Genomic DNA, 24006 nt, shown 5'->3' on the forward strand with positions numbered 1-24006 from the left:
ATGAAAAAAATATTCGGTTGCTAAAGGATTTCTTGGGGCTGAAGAATTGGTTAGGAGCTACGCTTCAGAAACCGTGCCCAAAACATATTACAGAATTGCCCCAGTGGGGACTTCCCTGGAGGTGCTGTGGTTAAGACTCTGCACCCCCAGTGCAGGGGACACAGGTTCGATCCCTGGTCAGGGAACTAAGATCCCACATGTTGCATGGCCAAAATAAAATAAAATAAAAATAAAAAAAGAATTGCCACAGTAGAGATTCCCAACTTTTCCCCCCAATTCCATTGCCCTCAATCATTGGATACGTTTGCTGTATCACTCGCAATGTCATCTCTGGAACCTAGAGGTATCTGCCACCATGTTACGCTAGAACACATCCCGCAGAACTTCTGCTTCCTAGTGCCTCTAGCTTTCTTTTCAAAGATTGGCTCGGGTTTGTTTGTTTATGGGAACTGAAACTGTAATTAGTCAAATCCATTTCACCTGTCTTCACTAATCAAGGTTGTTTTAAGACTTGCATGTCCTCCAAGCGGCAGGGAGCCTAAACAAGACATTTGCCTGAGTTATTTTCCAGGAACATGGAGTTAGCTATGTCTAATTTGAGCTGAACTGGTTAAGACTGGATAGGACCACCAACCCTCCAACTGGGCATGTGCACGTGTCCTCTCCGTGACCTTCTGAACTTGCCGGGGACCTGTAGATTAGCTACACCTGCCTAGAAGGATGATTATCTCACCTTTCCCCACGCCCCCCATGCTCCCCACGCCTCAGACTGCCCTGCAGTTTTACTCCTTAGTCCATAAATACCCGCAGCCCCTCGCCTCCAGGGAGGTGAACTTGAGATTTGTTCTCTCGTCTCCTCCTTTGGCTGCCTTGCGAATAAACCCTCTCTTTTTTCTTTATCGCAAACCTTGGCGTCTCAGCATTTTGGCTGCTACCTTTTGGCAAAATGAACCTGGCTGGGGAACAAGCTTTCTAAAAGGGCATCTTAACCAAATAAATTTTTTTTGTCACAGTTTTCAATAGATTTTACTTTATGTAATACTATATTCAAGCATGGGCAGCTCAACTGAAGTCATTTATGATTAAGTCCCACCCTGTACTATCTTCTGTTAGTTTAGCTTTGTTTTCTATCTATAAAAAGTTCAAAATCAGGGGCCGCCACAAAACAGAGCTTGAGGCTAAGGAATTCATCTTACTAGCTAATTTCACAGATCTTTACTAAATGCAGTGATCTCTCTAACTTATAAATTCTAATTTTCCTCCTCTGCTTTCCCTTCCTTGAAAAATACTTCAAGAAGAGGTGGAACCCATCTTGCTTTTTCCCAGTCACCTTTCTCCACGTCCCTGACGCCCCCCCAATGCCTCAAACCGCCCTGCGGCTTTACTCCTTATTCTATAAATACCCCCCAGCTCCTCTCCTCCGGGCAGGCGGTTTGTTCTCCCTCCCCCTTGCTTGGATGCCTTGGGAATGAATAAAACTTCTCTTTGCTGAAACCTCAGTGTCTCAGTGTTTTGGCTGCTGCCGCGGAGCAAAACAAACCTGGTTCAAAACAGAACCTGGATTACGTGCCTTCTCACCAGTTTCAAGAAGAAACGGATATTGTATTTTATGACTTCTATAGCGACAGGCAACGGCTCACAGAGATTTTAAACAGCAAGCAGGGATTCTGCTTTCTTATCATAAATGACTAGACGCTCCAAGGGGTCCTCCTGTTGCAACAACTAGGTTGTGGACACGATAGACTCTGCGATGATTGCTGTCTCACAGTATATGAGAGAGGTCGCCAGGAAACTCTCCCCTGTCAGGAACAAACAACCTAATGTGAATGGAACCCAGAGCAGCTGAAGACTGCTCCTAGGTGTTAGGAAATAAGACTTTTGGAGGAAGTGAGCCTGAGGTGGAACATCTAGGAGCCAAAGACGGGGCTGGGGGTCGGGGGGCTTAAAGCTAATGATGATCCAGATTTTCCAATAATCACAATAAATATACCTAAAATGACCAATTAGAGACACATACATAAATACAACATGTATAAACATAGCATATATATAAACATAAAACTATCAAATTAAAAGATTACCAGATAGGATGATTTTTAATCCAGTTGTATGTTTATAGAAAATATTACTAAAGGATAAGGAAACTAATGGGACAAAGTATAAAGAGTGAAAAGCTAAATCAGGCAAATAATAACCAAAAGTAAGCTGGAGTAGCTATACTATTCATAGACCAAATATCTTTTAAGAAAAAATAGAATCACTGGGATATAGAGGGTGACTATAAAATGATGATAATAATAAAAGCTTAATTCACTAGGAAGATAATAAACAAGTGTAAACAAAAATAGCTATAACAAAATAGCTTTAAAATGTAGGTAGTTGCTTAGTGACCACCTAGAGGGGTGGGATAGGGAGGGTGGGAGGGAGGGAGATGCAAGAGGGAAGAGATATGGGAACATATGTATATGTATAACTGATTCACTTTGTTATAAAGCAGAAACTAACACACCATTGTAAAGCAATTATACTCCAATAAAGATGTTAAAAAAAAATGTTGGTAGTAAAAACAATGAAATTTTGACCAATCAATCAACAAAATGAGCTCAAAACAGCTCCTCTCAATTACTATTCATAGCAAGCAGACAACAAAATCAATAAAAAGAATAGAACACATCTGACAAGCTTGTAACATGCTTGAACTAAGAGCTCTATACATGCCCTACTCAAGGACATATGAACCTTCAAGTTGCAAACTTTCAAAGATGTGAATATGTGTTCACATGTCCAATCACATAAGTTAGGTCATGTGTCTGGTGTACATTGTCACGTGCGTGCATCCTCTACGAGTGGTTGTGCTTTTGTGTACTTTACTGTACAGTACTGTATAGAGTACAGTATCTTTATTTCAAGCCCAGGATGTCAGGAAGCAAGCATAAAAACAGCGGTGATGTAACTAGTACTAATGTACTTTTCAAGGTACTGTACTGTAAGATTAAAAATGTTTTCTTTTTTTTGTGGTTTTTTTATGCATTATGTGTGTGAAAGCTATTATAAACGTAATACAGTACAGTACTACGTAGCCAATTGTGTTTGTTGGGTACCTAAGCTAACTTTGTTGGGCTTGTGAACAAATTAGACTTACCAACGCGCTCCTGGAACAAAACTCGTTTGTATGTAGGGGACTTAACGGTATTTTTTAAACTGATTGTGTGTGAGCTCATAAAGCAAGTCTCAACTCATTTCAAAGAATAGGTATTACCCAGAACAGCTTCTCTAGTAAGTGTAATTTAGAAGCAATACCAAAAAGGCAAATGAAAAACATTGCCATATATTGAGAATTTAAAGAACACATTTCTATTTAATCCATGGGTCAAAGAAGAAATGTTAGTGGATATTAAAAAATAAAAACGAAAACAAAAAAGCCTAGAACTGAAGGGCAACCAAAAATCTACTTTTTAAAACTGTGGGAAAGAGTAAAAGCAGTTTTGAGGTCTGTTTAGCTTTTAAATGATTATATTACAAAAGAAAAAAAATTGAGAAGTCGTGAGTTTTTTCTAAAACTAAAGGTTATAAAAAAAAAGTAGCCTAATAAAGACAGCAGGAAGATGGATATAATATAGATAAGGGCAAGTATCAATGAGATAGAATATAAAGGTACAATAGGAAGCATCAAAAGAACTAAGTTTGGTTTGAAATAAACTTTATCTGAGATTGATCAAAAAGGAGAGAGATATATAGGGGAAAAGAACATGAATAAATAATACACCAGATATTAAAGGGGATATGATAAAAGATGAGGCCAAGATCAAAATATATAGCATCAAAAATTTCATGCCAATAAATTATAAAATTTAACCAATACCAAAAGAAATCTGAAAAAATAACTTGCCAAGAGAACCTCAGAAAAATATAAAAATCTGTATATTCATACCACTATTAAAAGCTTGAACCAGTAGTAAAACATATTTACATATAGAAGAAAGAGACCCCAAAAGTTTTACAAGTTCCACCAAACTTTTAAGGAAGAATCATTCCAAATTTGAGTACATTTTCTGGAGAATAAAAAGTGAGGGAGGAATCCCTGGCTGATTCTATTCTATACAAGGTCAATATAACCTTGATACAAAACGAGATAAGGATAAAATGAGACAGGAAAATTGTAATATCCAGTTTCTCATGAATATAGGTGCAAAACTCCTAAACAAGATATTTACAAATAGAACTCAACAATATATAAAAAGATAATACATAATATCCAGATTAGGATTACTCTATGAAAAAAGGATGGTTTCTAGAAAATCTATAAACATTATGTAAACTATTATCAGATTAAAGGAAAATATGATCATCTAAATAGATGAGTAACAAAGGATTTTACAAAACTCAATACCCATTCTTAATTCAAAAAGAAGTCAGTAAGCTAATTTCTTTAACCTGATAATATATATCTACAGAAAACTTAGAATAGATATCATTCTAAATAAGAAAATATTGGAAGCATTCCTTTTAAAATTGGGAACAAAAATGAGAATGCTCACTATTGTCATTTACATTCAACATTTTATAGGAAGTTATAACCAGTCCAATAAGACCAGAAAAATAAACATTATAATTCTCTGTGTATAAATCCAGAGATAAATTAATAGAATATTATTATAAATATTATGAATAATGAGATTAGTAAGGATGCAAGGCATAGAATTCCACTTTTCAAATCTTAAGTCAGTTGCATTTCACAAATAAACTAGAAAATGTAATTTAGAACACACAATTCAGAAAACAAAAATTATAAATATCTTAAAATTATAAAAATTATATCTAAAATCTAACAAAAGATATGAAATATCTATATGCAGAAAATTATACATATTTTTTCCTGAATGATATCAAGAAGACCTGAGCAAATGAAACAATAGCTCCTGTTTGTAGATAAAAAGACTTACCTGCATAAAGATTTTAATGTTCTCCAAACTGATGTAGAGAATCGATGCAATCTAGTTAAAAAAAAATCTCATTTATCTGGTGAAAATTGAAAAGCTGATTTATTTATATTGAAATGCAAAAGATTCAAATTAACTAAGACACTGTTAAAGAAGAAGAAGGGGGAAGAAGGACAAATTGCTATCCTGGTTAAACAAGACTTAATATGAAGCTATAATGATTAAGACTTTCTATACCTGCACCAGCCACAAACTGAACAATGGAATAGAACAGACCCACAGAACGACACATACATGTAACTTTGATATGAAAAAATGGCATAATAGATCAGTAGGGAAAGGAGAAACCATTAATAAATGAAGATGGAAGCTGGAACATTTTAGCTTTTTTTTTTATGTTGATACTTTTATATACTGTAATATGATTGCTGATGTAATAATATTTATCTCATTATGTAATTATAGTACAATATTATTGTCTCTATTTATTACATTGTGCATTAGATCTCTATGACTTATTTATTACTTGTTACAAGTTTGTACCCTTAAACTCCATCACTCTTTTCCTCCCACCCCCATCCCCTGGTGACCACCATTGTGCTCTTTTCTACAGGTTTAACTTTTTTAGATTCCACATGTAAGTAACATCTTATAGTCTTTGTCTTTGTCTAACTTATCTTGCTTAGCATAATATGCTCAAGGTCCATACATGATGTCACAAAGGCGAGGATATCCTCCTTTCTGGTGGCTGAATAATATTCCATTTGTATATGTACCACATCTTTTTTTATCTATTCATTTGTTGATGGGCATTTGGATTGTTTCCGTGTCTTAGCTATTGTGAATTATGCTGTGATAAACGTGGAGTAGATACACCTTATCAAAATCCTGTTTTCATTTTGGGGGTATATATGCAGAAGTGGAATTGCTAAATCATATGGAAGAGTTATTTTTAATTTTTTGAGGAATCTCTGTATCATTTTCCATTGTGATTGGACCAATTTGCAGTCCTACCAACAATGTATAAGGGTTCCCTTTTCACCACATGCTTGCCAGCACCTACTGTTACTTATCTTTATTTTTCTGACAAATACATAGAAATAATTTCCTAGTGGATTATGAATTTAGATATCAAATGCAAACTTTAAAATTTTTAGGAGAAAGTTTTTGGCTGTGGAGTAGGGAATGATTTTTTTAAAACAAGACAAAAATAATAACTATAGAATGATTGGTATGTATGGTTTCATTAAAGTTAAAAACTCTTCATTGAAAAAGTGAAACTAGAGTTAAAATACAAGTATAAACTGGAAGAGCTATTTTCATTATGCTTATCAAGGGATCAGTATCATGAATATCTTACACGTTTCAATAACAAAAATACTAACTACCCAATACAAGAATAGGCAAAAGACATGAGTAAGTAACAACTATGTAAGGCAACATACATATGTAAAGATATGGTTAACCTCATTATTACTCATATCAAGTACCACAATGACAGACTATTTCACATTCATTCAAATGACAAAAAGTATGAAGTGTGACTCTTTCAAATGTTGGATAGAATGTGAATAAGGGAATCTGATATATTGATACTTTCCTGGTGGGAGTGAAAAGTGGTACAACCACTTTGAAAAACAACTTAATATATCTTACAAAGTCAAAGCGTGGCATATTCTGTAACACGGTGTGTCCACTGCTAAGTACATTCCCAAAAGAAACTGTATGGAATGCACCCCAGCATGGGCATGGAAAAATGAAGTATGGGTTAGTCACGCAATGGCATGTCATGCAGCAATGACAATGACTGAATTCATGGCCTTTTGTACAACATAGTTAAACTTTAATAACATATTGTATAAGAAAAGCACATTCTAGGAGACACTATGATTTCATTTTTATGAAGTTCAAAATGAGTAAAACACAACAAAATATTTTAGGTATGTATATGTGTGCAATGTCTGAGAGTGTGTGGCAAGACTGTACACATACACAAACATGTAAGTGTACGTGGACATATATGTGTGAGTACATACATACATACATACCATTTCTAAGGCAATGTCAAATACAAAATTCAGGGCAATGGATACCTGCAATGGGAAGACAGAGGATGAGATAGACGAGGACGTAAGTAGAAGTATGTCATTGGTAATATTTTCATTTCTGGTTTGAGTGGCGGATTTGTGGATATTCATTAAATTATTAAATATTAAACAAATGAAATAAGTGAAGAAAAGAAAGCCACATCTGGACAGATGATGATAGTGCTTTACGAACTTTATGATTAACCCAATTCTGTTCACCTCCTTAAAACCACAAAAGTCAAAGACACGGGCGCACACACACCAAAAACAAGTAGACAAAAGAATGAATATATAGTGGAAGATGTAAACAGAAGGCATTAATTTGGCTAGTGCTTTATGATAATTAACTGAATCCAAAGAAGATTAACTGAGTAAAATCTATCCCACTGGAATTTCTGAGATATTTCATTCAGTTTTGTTTTCTACAATTATTTTACATTGCGTTGTTAAAAAAAATGCATAACATTAGTATTGACAGGAGAAAGATGCATTTATTAGGGAGGGTGATCTAACTAATAAACCATGTGTTCAAATTGTTTGACAGCATGCACATTCATTTAGGTGGGAAGGCTAGGTGAGCTGTGAAACGGCCTATTTTAATAATAAGAATAATAAAATAGTTGAACTATCAAATAATTGCAAACTATTTACTTCATATATAATAATTCTACTCTTGCCTGCATTCTAAAATGTGTTTGTAAGAAACAAGGGGGTAGCATTCCAGAAAGGGGGCAAGAAATGGTACATAATACACAGCCTACTTTGTATTACTTGCCTGTTGCTACAAGTTCCATGTTAGCATGAGACACGCGGAGTGTCTTGTGTGAGATTTGGAAGGTCATGGAAAGGAGCAGCTACCTTACTCTATCCTCAAGAAGTCCGAGAAGGGCACCCTAGTGTTGCTTCCTGCTGGCTTTTCTGGTTAGGGGACAACGACAGCTGGGCTTACAACTCCTTTGGCTCCTGCCAAGTTTCCTGCTTCAAGGTCAGGGAGGGTGATCTAATAAACCAGGTATGTTCAAATTATTTGACAGTATGCACATTCATTCATGCTCAGCTTTGTGAAGGTCAACCAGCTCTTCCTGCAGCACACCCCCATCATCTAAGTTGGAGGCTTGGAGGTGAAGAGTCTAACTCAGGTTCCAGTTCATCCTTGTGGGTTCAAGCTCAGCTTGACCTCACTTTCCCAACTTCATGTCCCTCTGCCCTTCTCTGCTGCCCACCCTCTGGCCTCTAGGCTTCAGCACCAGGCACAGCTTCACATAGACTGTGAAATAAGCTCCTTCACCTGACTTACGTCAAATCCTTATAATAAACCCCTTATTATATGCAACTCTTAGTTCTTCTCTAATCGAACCCTGAGTGGCACAGAGGACAATCAAGTAGACATGCTTTTCCCCATGTGTTCACCGATCTCAGGTTCTCTTTGGACACCACCTGGTATAGCAGGTTTGTAGTAAAGTTGATCCAGGATCAAATTCCAAGTCCCCTACTTTTACTTGACTTATACCTTCATTTCTCTGAGCATCAGTATCTCCATGTGTAAAATTCTGTTAATAATCCCTACTTTCTAAGGTTGATGAGAGAATCAACTTAAATCCTACATTTCAAGCCCAGTACCCAGCTCTTAGAGTGTTACTATCCTTTCCATCCAGAGCTTTGCAGTCCTTAGAAAACAGTTGACTGCCTGAATTCATGCAGCTGATGCTTCTTGGGGTCTTTTACATAATTAATTGACTATTTCATTCCTATGAGTGAGCTCTTCTACATATTCACGTGACTAAAGGAAAGAGTTTTATTAATTTTTAAATGCAATGGAATATGTTTTAAGTCTAGGTCTTCATAGACTCCAAACTTGCTCCCCATGCTGATTTCTAAATTCATGCAGAAGTTTAACAAGAGTTCCAACCCCATCCCTCACAGGAGTTATGAGTAAGCTAAATTCTAAGAATGCATAAGGCACACACACACGCAAAAGGAAAAGTGGCAAATCTGGTAAAACTCAAGATGCATTTTACGCATTCCAGGGAAGTGACTTAAATGATCCTATGTGTGTTTGCGTTTGTTACTCTACTGAAAATCCTTTGGGGATTCATGATGCCTATATCCATAAATTCTCTCTGCTTCAATATTGAAGTTGCTGCTTGGTAAGTTAGGTGCTAAAAGGGACAAGAAAACTCTTTCCAAATATTAGGAGGCCATGCTATGTCCTCTTTGAAAAATCTAATATCCTGCCACTCAGACTTGAAGCCACCTGCCAAATACTGCTTTAAAACAGCACAATACAAGAAGCACAGATAATACAAAAAATGCCCTTCCTTTTTTTCTGGTCAGTGAATACCTCTCCTGAGGTAAAATAAAAAGTTTTCACAGAATAATGTGAATCTTACTGATAAGGTGAGTTCCTCTTAGAAATAGCTCACTGACATCGAGGAATATTTGAACCTGTGGTTTTTGCACTGATTTTGGCTGATCCTTACATACAGATGAAATATTAGGGTAAAGTTTGGTGTGTAAGCAGAGCTCCCCTGGCTGAAGTAGCACCAGCTCTGCCTCCTTGGATTCTCCTCTCTTCTCAGGCCACCTCCACTCAGGAAGGGCTTCAGGACGGAGTTTTGCAGCAACTTCCAGAGGCTTCCAGAAGTACCATATGAAAAGCCCCCTTTAAGATGAAGGTGGCATGGCAAGACCTAGATTGGCATCTTGATTCTGCCTGCTCCTTCCTGGAGAACCCTAGGCAAGTCACTTCAGATACCTGGACATTCCTTTCTCGGGGTTAATACCATTTGCCCTCTCAGGGTTATCTTGTTGGTCAAATTAGGAAATGCATGAGGAAGCACTTCTAAAGCTTAAAATGGAATGTAAGCTCTTTGCACCTGCTTTTGCTCAAGTCCTCCAATGATAAGCAGTCTCCAAAGTTTTTTCTTCCACCCTTACCTCATTTCTTTTCCCGCACCATATTCTCTTCTCTGGTGATTTCAACAGCACTTCTGGCTTAAAATATCCCCTCGAGGCATATGATTCTCAGGTTGACATCTATAGCTCCAAATCCTTTTTCAAATTTCCCATCAGAACTTCCAACTGTTTCATAGGCAACAAATATCGCCAACCTCTCAGAATCAGCTGGTTTAAAACATCTTCACTATCTCCTCCTTCTCCTCACCTCTTTTCATCATTTCCCTTTTCGTTTTTGTCCATTGTTCCAAGCACAGAGACTAAAATATCCCAGAAATATTTTGGCCTCTTCCTCTCCGTAGACCCAAGGCACCACATGCAGCTTCATGTTTGGTTCATTCTTCTGTAACACAGTCCACACTTTCTCATCCCTACAGTTAATTTCATCCATACTGTTTCATTCAGGCACTCATTACCTCATGCCTGGATCACTGCAACAGTTCCCTAATTGATCTCCCTATCCACATTAGCCTCGATCAATAAATCCTACACGCCATTCCAAATAATTATAAAGTGCATAGATCATGTTGCTCCCTTGATCCAAAACAGTTAATAGCTCCCTGTTGCCTAAAGAATACAATATCAAATTTCTTGGTGTTGCTCCTTTGCCTCTTTGAGGTACCAGTATGTGTATGCTAAAGGAAATAAGTAGTGATTGTTATACACCACTTACTAATTTCTCTGTTAGAGCTGGCCACATTTGTTACCACATTTGTTACTGCAAACTGTAGAGAACAGCAGTCAGATCTGTCCATAAGTTTGTCCTAGTTAATCTGAACTTTTCCACTACTTTTCCTCAAATATCTAATGTCCTCTTTGCCTATACTATTATTTCTCAAAAACATTTTTCCATCAACTGTCCATGTGGTTTGTTCTTGCTACTTCTTGTAGCTGCAATGCTCATACTCGTAAATTTCATGGGCAGATGTTCACCCTGTGTTTGGAATGGATTATGCCTCCACACCCACACATGGAGCTGAAGTACACACTTGCATATGGATCAGCTAATGCAGCACAAGATCTCATTTATACTTGGAAGGGAATTGAACATACATAAAAATTATATCACTGTGATATGTTTTAATGCATGTAAAATAGCCTAAGCATAATTACTGGCTTGAGGTATTTTAGAATTTACATGAAAAAGACAGCTCACTTTTAAATTCCCTACCAGAAAAAAGAATCTTTATTAGTATATAAAAGCAATTCTTTAAAGATGCTAAAGCAATACATTGACATAACATTATAAGCATAGTAATATATAGGAGATGACACAAGACTTATTTAGGAGATAACAGAGAAAATACTCCTCTGAATGAAGACCCAATTAACATATGTCTGCAGAATGGCAATAAGCATATCTTTGCAGGTTCTTTCATGTTTCAGTGATGGTCAAGTTGTGAGAAATGGAAGTGTCATGGCAGATGGTAGGTGACGAGTTCTCCCCTTTGTGGATAGAAAGCTACAGCACCCATTAACCATTTTCTCCCCCGTTACCTCACCCACACACGATCCACTGCACCTCCGAATTTTGTGTGTTCTTACATTTTGAAGGAAGCTGTTTCCAGGGGAACGGGTAAGGCAGGGTGCCCCAAGCTGTTGTAGTTGCTACCACTCACATGACTATGCTGGCTGAGATGAAGTTAGAAAGGGAAAATGCACCAGCATCTCCTTCTCTTCTGTGCCCAGGAGGATGCAAAGCCAGTGCTTTGAATAAAAGACAATGTCTGTTGTTTATCAATCTCAGGAGGAAACAGATGGCACACTCTAAAGGTTTATCCAAACGTATTAGTGAAAGGAACATATACAAAGATGTGAGTACGGTTAGGGAACTAGTAATACATGATGAATAACCCAGTAACTAGCACCAGCAGGAAGCCATGACCAGCCCTGGAGCTAAAGCAATTAGATGAGAAAACAGTTACCAAATGCTGTCAGAGATGGAAATGGGGGAGGCGGGTGTGACTGCATGACAGGAGCTCTGGCTCCTAAAGGAGACACTGATTTCCTGCTGACACCTCCCTTTGGCCAAACCTAAAAGGCAGCAGAGGGCACAGGAGCCACGGGGATCCAATCCACAGTGGGCAGCCTCCAGAGCAGGACAGAGAAGAGTGAAGAATGGCTAGAGCTGGGACTCAGGGAGGGGCCAAAGAGAGAAAAACTAGCACTCTCACCTTCTGTAAGGAGCTTGAAAACTGTATTAAATGGTGGAAAATATTAAGAAGGAGCATATCTGTCATGGTAGCTAATAGTAAATCTTAACCATTGGGTCTTAACTGTAATAGATACTACAATATACTGACTTATAGCAAGGCCAGTAGATTTGGCTACCTTAACGATTTCTGAGGATACAATGGTACATACAGAGTATCTGTTCAACCAGAATATCTGGTTAAATAACTCATACCAGGTCAATACATAGAGAGTGGTAGAATCGGAACAAAAGCCCAGGTACCGTGAGTTCAGTCTATGTGCTTAACCACTGGGCTCTACTGAACAGTGCAATCTTGTGCTTCATTAGATATTAAGCGTAGGGACAAGATGGAAATCCCTGGGGAAGTTTTCCCCTCCACTACATTGTGGATGTGAAACAGTTCATTATTTTCCTAGTTCTGAGGATAAGTAACCACACTCATTCTGTAAACCTGAGAGCAACTGTTACTACCAATACTAGGAGTAAAGTTGATGAGACTTTAAAATCATAAACCAAATGATTGTTTAAAGCTACCTTTACATTATACTTACATATTCTAATATAATAATTTATTACTTAACCTGCATTAGCACATGTAATCCAGATGAAGAAATGAGAGTACTGTAATCCAGAATCACATGGCTAATGAGAGATCAAGCCAAAATCCAAACTGGCTGACGACCAGAATCACTTTCAGATGTCTTTAAAACAGGTCCTCCAAGTCCCGCTCTGGATCTACTGAAGTAGTGTCAAGATCAGGTTGGGAATGGGTAGTGGAGACATAACAACTGATATCTGTACTTCTAAAGGCTTCACGGCAAGACTGATGCATTAGCAGGGTCATAATTGCTAAAGATGCAAGCCAATCAAATGCTACAGCAGCAGATTCTAAGAAGCTTGACTGATTCTCTGTCTCCAAGTGGGCCATCAGTGATAACCAGGAATCTTCTTGTCAGGTCAGAATTTTGATAGAAGCTATATTTGGAGTGATGTCATTTGACCTGTTATTGTCAGGTCGTGAGCGGCAGTTTAACAAAATGTTTTCTCTGAGACTTGATGCAAGAGTTTAAAGGCCTTCCTATTTGGACATTTTGTGCGTTTTTACAGTTTGCATGGAAAATGGGAACTTAGTTAAAAGAGAAAACACTTCCTTGAAGCTCTGGAAATAGCAATTGAGTTCTGCTCATTCTACTTCTCCTTCTAACACTGGGGTTATCCCAGTATTGCATCTCCAAGTGAAAGCAAACATAAATTCACAAATAAACACTTGAAGGGGGAGACAAGAGTGCATTATGGGTTACCACTCCCCACTCCACAAACAAAAAAAATCATTTGTTTCAAATTAAGACCTCACGGAAGCAAGGCAGGCATAACCAAAATAATGAGAAAAGTATCAATATAATGAGCAGTAGGTCCTGATAAATTGGGAAATTCCTGCAATTGAGACAAGGTAAATGACACAGAAGCAGCCTCTATTCCTCAGTTTAATGATGTCTCAAGTTACTCTCTGAAGATTTGAAAAACTTCAGCACCTCAATTTTTGGACTCAAAGTTATGTTGAATTAATATTCCTCTTCTGTTCCTTATCGCTTTCAAACAACTTGCTGGACTACTTTGCTGGTGATATAATTGTGTTTAAGGGAAGGAATTTTTAAAAACAACAGTGTATCTTTTTTTGTACTAATCTTTAAACCTGCCAACATTTTCCATCTGACTCTTGTTAACATTTCTGTAGGATAGAATAAGGTCTGAAATCTGGTTACTCTTGAAAAATTAGTCATCACTAATATAGAGTGTACTTTTGTTGAATTGAAGAGTCAGTATACCATTGGCCCTCAAGTTAAAAAAAAAAAAGAAAACCTACAATAATCCAATTTCCCTTCTAATATTTGGAAGGCAGCCTTCTGGAAGATTAGTTGTATTAATTCAAAAGTGTATTATGGTAGGATAGATAAAGCACTGTGGTGACTCAAATGGAATCTGACTGCAAGTAAAAAACATACCTTGAGCAAAGAAACTGCCCACACACAACAGATGTATAAGTGAGCATGCAGAACTTTATGGGAAGTTGAGTACTTAAGCACATGGTCACTCAGGGTTTGTGCTGACTCAAAAGACTATACTGGTACCTGGCTGTCTTTCTGACTGTGACCCTTCCATTTCCCCATATTCCTTTCTAAACAGAAGCTGAAGCAGGAATGATGGCCAGACCAGGCAGAGCTCCATCTTCTGATTGCTGGCAACCTCCTCCCCGCTGTCCCTCTGAGGCTGGAGGACCATTTTCCCTCAAACATGGCCGACTCTGATTACGTCACTGAAGAAGCTCCATTGGCTCAGTCCAGATCTAGGGTCTGCTGAGGCATCAGAGGGAGGCATTTATCTAAAAGAATTTGTGAATAATTTAGATGATACAGAGGGTATATTGCTGTATATAATAATGCATATAATGTGGAGGAAGCATGGCAGAGTGGAAAGAGAAGACCTATCAGAGTCAGCGAGTCTTAGGTTCAAATCCTCCTCTGATGCTTACTAGGAAATCATCTTTCTACTCGGTCTCTCAGTTTTCTCATCTGTAAATTGTGATTCCTAATATCTACCTTAGAGATGTATTGGAAGAACAGGAAATGTTACTTATAAAGTTGAAGAAATGGCAGTTATTAATAACTAAGCAATGTTACAAGGCACTCTGGGCTCTCTACCCCCGCCCCCCAACCCAGCTATATTTTTATTCCATTACCTCATGCAAACCTTGCCTACAAGTAGCAGACTTTGTCCTTTAATGTCACTCTGGGGCGTTTCCCATCTGCACTTCAAAGAGGGTTAAACAGATGAAGGTGTATTTGTTGATAAAGCAAGACAACTTTCAGTATCCCAGAAAATACCACACTTGTTTAGGCGGCAAAGTACTATTTTATACCAAAAGAAAATAGCCTCATTCCATACTTCCTTAAATGTATTTCACAAGACTGTTTCTGAAATTTGCTCAATGTAAAGTTTACTTTGAAGTAGCTTTTAAAGATTCCTGTCAGATATGGACAAGCTAACTTAAATACAATTTTTTTTCTTTGACAATTAAACAGTTGAGTCAGATCCCTCTGAGAAATGAATCCCAGTTCCTAAAACTCGTATTTTTAGCTCATCTTTTTTTTTTTTTGCTTTTCTTACTTAATCAAGTGTAGCCATTATCTTTTCCATTTTGCTTATTTGAAAATAACTAGTTTGAGTATTTGAACAAAATATATTTTGACTTAAAAATAAATATTTCCATGGATTTCTTAAATCGGCGCATGTGCTCCTCAAGGCACTTTACTTGTGTGTCCTCAAGAAGAGCTTTGGTATAAGAAGCCAAATATCCCAGGGGCTGGCAGCAAAGGAAGCGTGGATCCATTGTTGCAAACACCCACAGCGATAACGCCAAGCTACAGGCAAATTATAATTAGGCAAAGAATGTTCTCTTCTATATTTCTCTTTTAAAAACACTACGAAGAGCAGCTTTAAAATACAGAGTCATCTTAAGACTCATTTGTCATATACTGTTTACTGAATCACCTGGAATATTTTTGGTTTGATGCCTCATTGCACAACCAATATGTTTTTCTCTGCCCACCAACTCGTGTTGCTGAGAGGAATGGTTATTTGTGAGAAATATATCTTGGAACCATGAGTCTAAGGAAGTCGGTCTATTCTCAAGTGGAGACAACAAGGCTTATCAAGACATCAAGACATGGGTGGCTGGGTTGTCCTAGGGGCCACCTGGTATTTCAGAGTCAAATTAGGAGCCTTACATTTTTTTCCCACTGAGCTTCCATGTAGAAGGGAAGATAGGTAACAGCAGAACTCATTCTGAACTGGTGAAAATACTGCTCAAATACCGAGGGAGATAAAAATCACACAAAGCTTTGGGAGGAACATGTTAAGTTTTAGAAAAAAAATGAGGAAACAAGTGAATTTCACATTAAAGGACCATACAGCTACTTCTCAGTGAAAGGGGAAATTAGTACAAGCAGTTTGAAAGAAATAGACAATCAGACAATAGACTCCCTTCATCTATGTTAATTTTTAAAAGCTGAAAGGAAGGGAACGACCACAGTTAGCTAATAAAAAGAAAGCATCTGAGGAACGGCTATTAAAGAGGGGGAGTGGAGCTGGGATGAAAAATACCTTTTAGGACTACAAGGGTTATCCAAGTGGACAGGAGAGAATAAGGAAGAAATTTTATAATTATTCCGTATTTACATATATCAGGTACAGTTCTGTGTATCTCCCATTCATTATTCTAACTCAAAAAAAGGGTAAATAATATATAATTTCCAGATTTAATTGATGAGTAACTTGACATTCCGAGAAATCAAGAACTTTCCTAATGTCATACAAATGCTAAGTAGAAAGTCTGCATTTAAAACCAAGGCACCTGCCTACCTAATTTCAAAGCTCATTTTTCTCTCTGTACCAACATTGTCCAAATGCGAAGTATATTGTATGTAACTTTTGGACAACTTTCACAGAAAGGGGAAAGGAACTCTCAAATTATTAGGATTATTGGTAATTTCCAAGGATTTTCAGTAATTGGTGCTATTTCTTCCCACAACCATATGTTCCTACCCCCAGGTCTCTAACACTCCTAAGGTAACAGTGTAAAATATAGTTTGCCCCTAGGCATTCATGATGCAAGAATTCAAAATCAAAATTGAGAGTTGTAAAGTTTCACAAGAGGATAAAGATGAAAAAAGAATGAAATTTGTGAGACCCTGAATTTTTAAAATAAAAATTGTTTTAAAATTAGCAAATGCTTTAATAATAGAGTTCAGGCTCTCAAAGTCAGTAATATAATTTCTGTATATACAAACACAAGAATATCTATAAGCTGAGTATTCTACTAGGCACTTGCATGTATGCATTTGTGAATATATATTAGATAAATATTAGATATTGACCAAAATATCAAAAAAAGGGACAAAAATAACATAGGAAAATCTCTGGTCCAAGCATTAGTCTATGTTAACAAAGTGATGCCGAAAGCTCAGCTTCTCTGTACACTGGTGCCAAATCTAATCTCAGAGATGGTTTTGGGTGAAGTAGAAAAGAATAGCTTTATTGCTTTGCCAGGCAAAGGGGGACACAGCGGGCTCCTGCTTTGAAAAACTATGTGTCCCAACCTGGGAGGATTTGATGAGGAGTTTTATAGCAACAGTTCAAGGGTGGGGTTGCTGACAGGATTAGGGTGTGTTCAGGGTCTCAGGTGGTCAGCCTCCTAACCTTGATGAGCTTCTCTGATCCCTTTAATCTTGCCTCAGGTGGTTTCTTGGCTGCACCTCCCTTGATTAGCAACTGTTTGAATCTACCCTTTGGAACTCAGGGAAAGTCGTGGAGGGTGGAGACTTGTCTATAAGAAACGGCGGGGTGAGGGGGATGACAAAAAAAGCTTCCATGCCCAGGAACCCCACAGGGTCCTCCTAGGTTTCAATGGCAAAGTTAAGATTTGCTGGTTAAACACTATAATGACAATTTTTAAAATATACTTTCACATTAATCCATAAATGAGAACTATGAAATACACCTTGGCTGATCACAACCTGGCCACAAGGTTTAAAATGTGTTTTCCAAACACATTTCTTCTGTCAATTGCCTGGAATGTAGGATGGATTTTTTTTTTTTTTTTTTCCATTTAAAAATATCCATGAAATAGAACTTGACTTTTGAGGCTAGCCTGTAAAACAGAAAGTAGAAATAAAGCACTTTGAGCATATATTGTTATCATTTATTTACAGGTGAAGAAATCTTTGTCCAAAAGATAAACTTTAAAACCAAAATTCCATGTCGTGGAAGCCAGTGGTTCTCAACTGGTGGCAATTTCTGGTTTTTAGATACATGTATCCCAATGTGGCTTTAATATGCATTCTAGATGACTAATGATGGATACTTTTTTATTAAATGTATTGTGCTATTCTTGTTGGTATTATAAATTGCAGATACCTGCCCCCACTCAGTAACTTGTGTTTTCACTCTCTTAATGGTGTATTTCAACAAATGATAAGTTCTTACCCCAATTTTCTGATATTTTCTTTCTTCTTGAGTGCTTTTAATTTCCTACTTAAGCCATTTTTGCCTAATGTAAGGCCATGAAGATATTCTACATTTTACTGTATAGAGGATTTCTTGTTTCACCTTTTACATTTAAATCTTCAACTAACCTAGAACTAATTTTTACATAGTGTGTCAGATAGGGGTCAAGAGTTACATTTTGCCACATAGTAATTCCACCTTTGCCACACATCAAGTCTCCATTTAGATACTGGTCTATTTTTAGATTATTTTAGATTATTTTATCCCACTGGTTTATTTGTCTATCCTTGTGCCAATCCCATATCATCACAATTACTGTAGCTTTATTGTATGTCTTGACATCTGGTAGAATGAGTCATACGCCATTGTTGTTTTTCTTCAATACAGTCTTGGGCATTTTTTGGCCATTTGCTTTTCCATATAAATTTTAGAATCAACTTGCCAAATTCTACCCTCAAAGTCTGCTGGATTTTCATTTGTGATTGCATGTATTCTATAGATCAATTTGGGAAAAAACAGACATATTAACAATATAAGTTCTTTCCATAAACATGATAAGCCTTTAATTTATTTAGTTCTATAATTTCTCTTAAGATTTTATGGGATGTTGTATGTGTCTGTGTGTGTGTTGACATCTTGCACAATTTTCATCAGATGTATTCCTAGGTATTGGATATTTTTGAACTTATAAATTGTTTATTTTAATTTTCTACTTATTGTTGCTAAAATATAGAAATTTAATTGATATTTGTATATTAACCTTGTATCCACCAAAATTGCTTAATTCACTGTTCATAATTTTTCATAGATTTTCTATATCAGCTATCACAGAGTGACTAAAGACTTTTTATTTTTTCCTTCATTTATTTCTTTTCCTAGCTTTACTACACTATCTAGGACCACTAATACAATGCTGAATAGAAGTGATAATAATGAGTACCTTGTTTTGTCCCCTATCATAGGGTAAAAGATTTTAATAATTCAACATCAAGGATGGTGCTTGCTGCAAGATTTCTAGAGATACTTCTACTCCAAGTATGCTAAGAGTTTTGCTTTCTTTTATTTTTATCATGAACGGCTGTTGGATTTTATCAAATGCTTTTTTTTTGACATCTAGTCATGGGTCAACATTCTATGAAACAGATGGCAAAATCTGCTGTAGACCATCAATAACAATATTAGCAACAACTAACATTTTTATGGCTTTTACAATTTGTCCAGAACTTTCATGTTATTTTGGTTAATCACTTAAAGCACTACATAAAAATGTCCAATTTTGTTTATTTATTTCTAACACAAAATTCATAAACTAGTGTCACGTTTGTTCTTCCCAGTGGCAATGCAGAATTTGTAAGAAACCATCAGTGCAGCAATCACTCTGATTGCATAATAACAAACAAAGATCTATGACTAAATTCTCATACTCAATCAAAGCAAATACTGTCACCATTTAAGACCATTGTTTATTAATTAAAAAGAAAAATCTATAAAAAAAACATAAATTTTATTGAAAAATAATACTCAGAAATGTGTATGAGTATGCAAAACTAGGAAATTCTTGCACCAGATATATATTGGGTGCCTACCATGGGAAAGACACTCTGTCACATATTATGGGAAATGCAAATCTGGAAAATAGAGCACAGGGTGCTTAGAATATGGTGGATTCTCAATGGATATACACTGAATGAACCTCTACAGAAAACAAAAGTGTTTTTCAATGAACATTCTTTCTAGAAGGAAAAAAAGTAGATATAATGCAAAAAAGAAGTAAATAAATGCTGAGTAGAGTCGAAAAGTACCCAGTAGAAGAGAAAAAGGATATTAATAAGACCTAAAATAGCTAATATTTACGGAATGTTGGTCATCATTCTAAGACTGCACTGTTTAATACCTTAGCCTTTATCCACATGTGGCTACTGAATCCCTGGAAAGTAGTCAATCTAAATTGAAATGTACCATAAATGTAAAATGCCCACCAGGTTTCAAAGACTTAGTATGAGAGAAAGAATGTGAAATATTTCATTAAAATTTTTATAATGGGAGATGTCAGCGCAGCCATTTCACACCAGGGGCTCTGCGCTGAAGGGCTGGGTGTGAGGTCTCTGCACGAGGCACCCTGTGAGCAAGGGAAACTCGATTAAGCACAAAGGCAGAGAAAAAAGGCCCTTTCTTTTCATGGATTCCCCTCTGACAAAACAGCTGAGAAATTCTGCAACCTTAGCCAACAACCTCGTGGCAGCCTAAATGAAAAGCTAAGTTTTTGATTAAGGGAATCCAAAAATGCTGAAACAATTGTGACACAGCCAAAACGGCCATGTTCTACCTCTCTGAAATATGAAGCCATAGCTTGGATTTAGAATATTTTCATGGTTGGCCAACTTACAAAAATGACAATTTAATACACTTTTAACTCACTGTTGACCAGAGACGTATAATACGTCTTTTGTTACCTGAACATTATTGAAAAGAGACATTTCAATATTCACTTGCATAACAAATCACCGGTAACAGGCATTAGTTTCTGAAAAACTCCCCCAGTCAATAATGTGTTAATATGAAAATATGAGGGAGACCTTCAAGATGGCAGAGGAGTAAGACGTGAAGATCACCTTCCTCCCCACATATACATCAAAAATACATCTACATGTGGAACAACTCCTACAGAACACCTACTAAATGCTGGCAGAAACCTCAGACTTTCCAAAAGGCAAGAAACTCCCCACGTACCTGAGTAGGGCAAAAGAAAAAAGAAAAAACAGAGACAAAAGAATAGGGATGGGACCTGCACCTCTGGGAGGGAGCTGTGAAAGAGGAAAGGTTTCCACACACTAGGAAGCCCCTTCGCGGGCGGAGACACGGGTGGGTGGGGGGGAAGCTTCAGAGCCATGGAGGAGAGCGCAGCCACAGGGGGGCGGAGGGCAAAGCAGAGAGATTCCCGCACAGAGGATCAGTGCCGACCAGCACTCACCAGCCTGAGAGGCTCGTCTGCTCACCCACCAGGCAGGGTGGGGGCTGGGAGCTGAGGCTCGGGCTTCAGAGGACAGATCCCAGGGAGAGGACTGGGGTTGGCTGCATGAACACAGCCTGAAGGGGGCTAGTGCGCCACACCTAGCCGGGAGGGAGTCTGGGAAAAGGTCTGGACCTGCCTAAGAGTCAAGAGACCATTGTTTCAGGGTGAGCGAGGAGAGGGGATTTCTTCCCTGTCTGCACACAGAAGGCAGAACACCACCTAAATGAGCTCCAGAGACGGGTGCGAGCCATGGCTATCAGCTCGGATCCCAGACACAGGCATGAAACGCTGCTGCTGCTGCCGCTGCCACCAAGAATACTATGTGCAAGCACAGCTCACTATCCAGCCCCCCACACCACCCCCAGCAGCCTGTGCAGCCCGCCACTGCCAGGGTCCCGAAATCCAGGGAAAAGCTCCCCGGGAGAACATAAGGTGCGCCTCAGGCTGATGCAACATCACGCTGATCTTGGCCATCGCAGGCTCTCCCCGCCTTCCAATTGTAATTACCGTACGCCGCCCTCCCCCCTGGCCTGAATGAGCAAGATCCCCCTAATCAGCCGCTGCTTTAACCCTGTCCTGTCTGAGTGAAGAACAGATGCCTGAGGGCAACCTACATGCAGAGGCAGGTCCAAATCCAAAGCTGAACCCCAGGAGCTGTGCGAACAAAGAAGAGAAAGGGAAATCTCTCCCAGCAGCCTCAGGAGCAGAAGATTAAATCCCCACAATCAACTTGATTTACCCTACAACTGCGGAATACCTGAATAGACAACCAATCATTCCAAAACTGAGGCGGTGGACTTTGGGAGCAACTGTAGACTTGAGGTTTCTGTCTGTGACTGATTTGTTTCTGATTTTTATGTTTATCTTAGTATAGTTTTTAGTGCTTGTTATCATTGGTGGATTTATTTATTTTTTTTTGGTTTGGTTGCTCTCTTCTTTTTAAATTATTATTATTTTTTATTTTAATAAATTTTTAAATTTATTATTAAAAATGTTTTCTTTCTTTCTTTTTTTCTCCCTTTTCTTCTGAGCCATGTGGCTGACAGAGTCTTGGTGCTCCAGCCTGGTGTCAGGCCTGAGCCTCTGAGGTGGGAGAGCCAAGTTCAGGACCAGAGACCTCCTGGCCCCATGTAATATCAAATGACGAGAGCGCTCCCAGAGATCCCTGTCTCAACACTAAGACCCACTCCACACAACGGCCAGCAAGCTCCAGTGCTGGATACCTCATGCCAAACACCTAGCAAGACAGGAACACAACCCCACCCATTAGCAGAGAGGCTTCCAAAAATCATAATAAGTTCACAGACACCCCAAAACACATCACCGGAGGTGGCCTTGCCCATCAGAAAGACAAGATCCAGCTCCACCCACCAGAACACAGGAACCAATCCCCTCCACCAAGGAGCCTACAAAAACCACTGAACCAACCACACCCACTGGGGGCAGACACCAAAAACAATAGGAACTATGAACCTGCAGCCTGAGAAAAGGAGACCCCAAACACAGTAAGTTAAACAAAATGAGAAGACAGAGAAATATGCAGCAGATGAAGGAGCAGGGTAAACACTCACCAGACCAAACAAATGAAGAGGAAATTGGCAGTTTACCTGAAAAAGAATTCAGAGTAATGATAGTACAGATGATCCAAAATCTTAGAAATAGAATGGAGAAAATACAAGAAACGTTTAACAAGGACCTAGAAGAACTAAAGAGCAAACAAACAATGATGAACAACACAATGAATGAAATTAAAAATTCTCTAGAAGGAATCAATAGCAGAATAACTGAGGCAGAAGAATGGATAAGTGACCTGGAAGATAAAATAGTGGAAATCACTAATGCAGAGCAGAATAAAGAAAAAAGAATGAAAAGAATTGAGGACATTGTCAGAGACCTGTGGGACAATATTAAATGCACCAACATTTGGATTATAGGGGTCCCAGAAGAAGAAGAGAGAAAGAAAGGCTCTGAGAAAATATTTGAAGAGATTACAATTGAAAACTTCCCTACCATGGAAAAGGAAATAGTCAATCAAGTCCAGGAAGCACAGAGAGTCCCATACAGGATAAGTCCAAGGAGAACATACCAAGACACATATTAATCAAACTATCAAAATTAAATACAAAGAAAAAATATTAAAAGCAGGAAGGGAAAAACAACAAATAACATACAAGGGAATCCCAATAAGGTTAACAGCTGATCTTTCAGCAGAAACTCTGCAAGCAAGAAGGGAGTGGCAAGACATACTTAAAGTGATGAATGGGAAGAACCTACAACAAAGATTACTCTACACAGAAAGGATCTCATTCAGGTTCGATGGAGAAATTAAAACCTTTAAAGACAAGCAAAAGTTAAGAGAATTCAGCACCACAAAACCAGCTTTACAACAAATGCTAAAGGAACTTTTCGAGGCAGAAACACAAAAGAAGGAAAAGACCTACAAAAACAAATACAAAACAATTAAGAAAAAGATAATAGGAATATACATATTGATAATTACCTTAAATGTAAATGGATTAAATGCTCCAACCAAAAGACATAGATTTGCTGAATGGATACAAAAACAAGACCTGGATATATGCTGTCTACAAGAGACCCACTTCAGACCTAGAGACACATACAGACTGAAAGTGAAGGGATGGAAAAAGATATTCCATGCAAATGGAAATCAAAAGAAAGCTGGAGTAGCAATTCTCATATCAGACAAAATAGACTTTAAAAATAAAGCCTATTACAAGAGACAAAGAAAAACAC

The sequence above is a fragment of the Balaenoptera borealis genome, assembly GCF_965194805.1.
Source record: "Balaenoptera borealis genome assembly, chromosome: 2".
NCBI classification, from domain to species: Eukaryota; Metazoa; Chordata; class Mammalia; order Artiodactyla; family Balaenopteridae; genus Balaenoptera; species Balaenoptera borealis.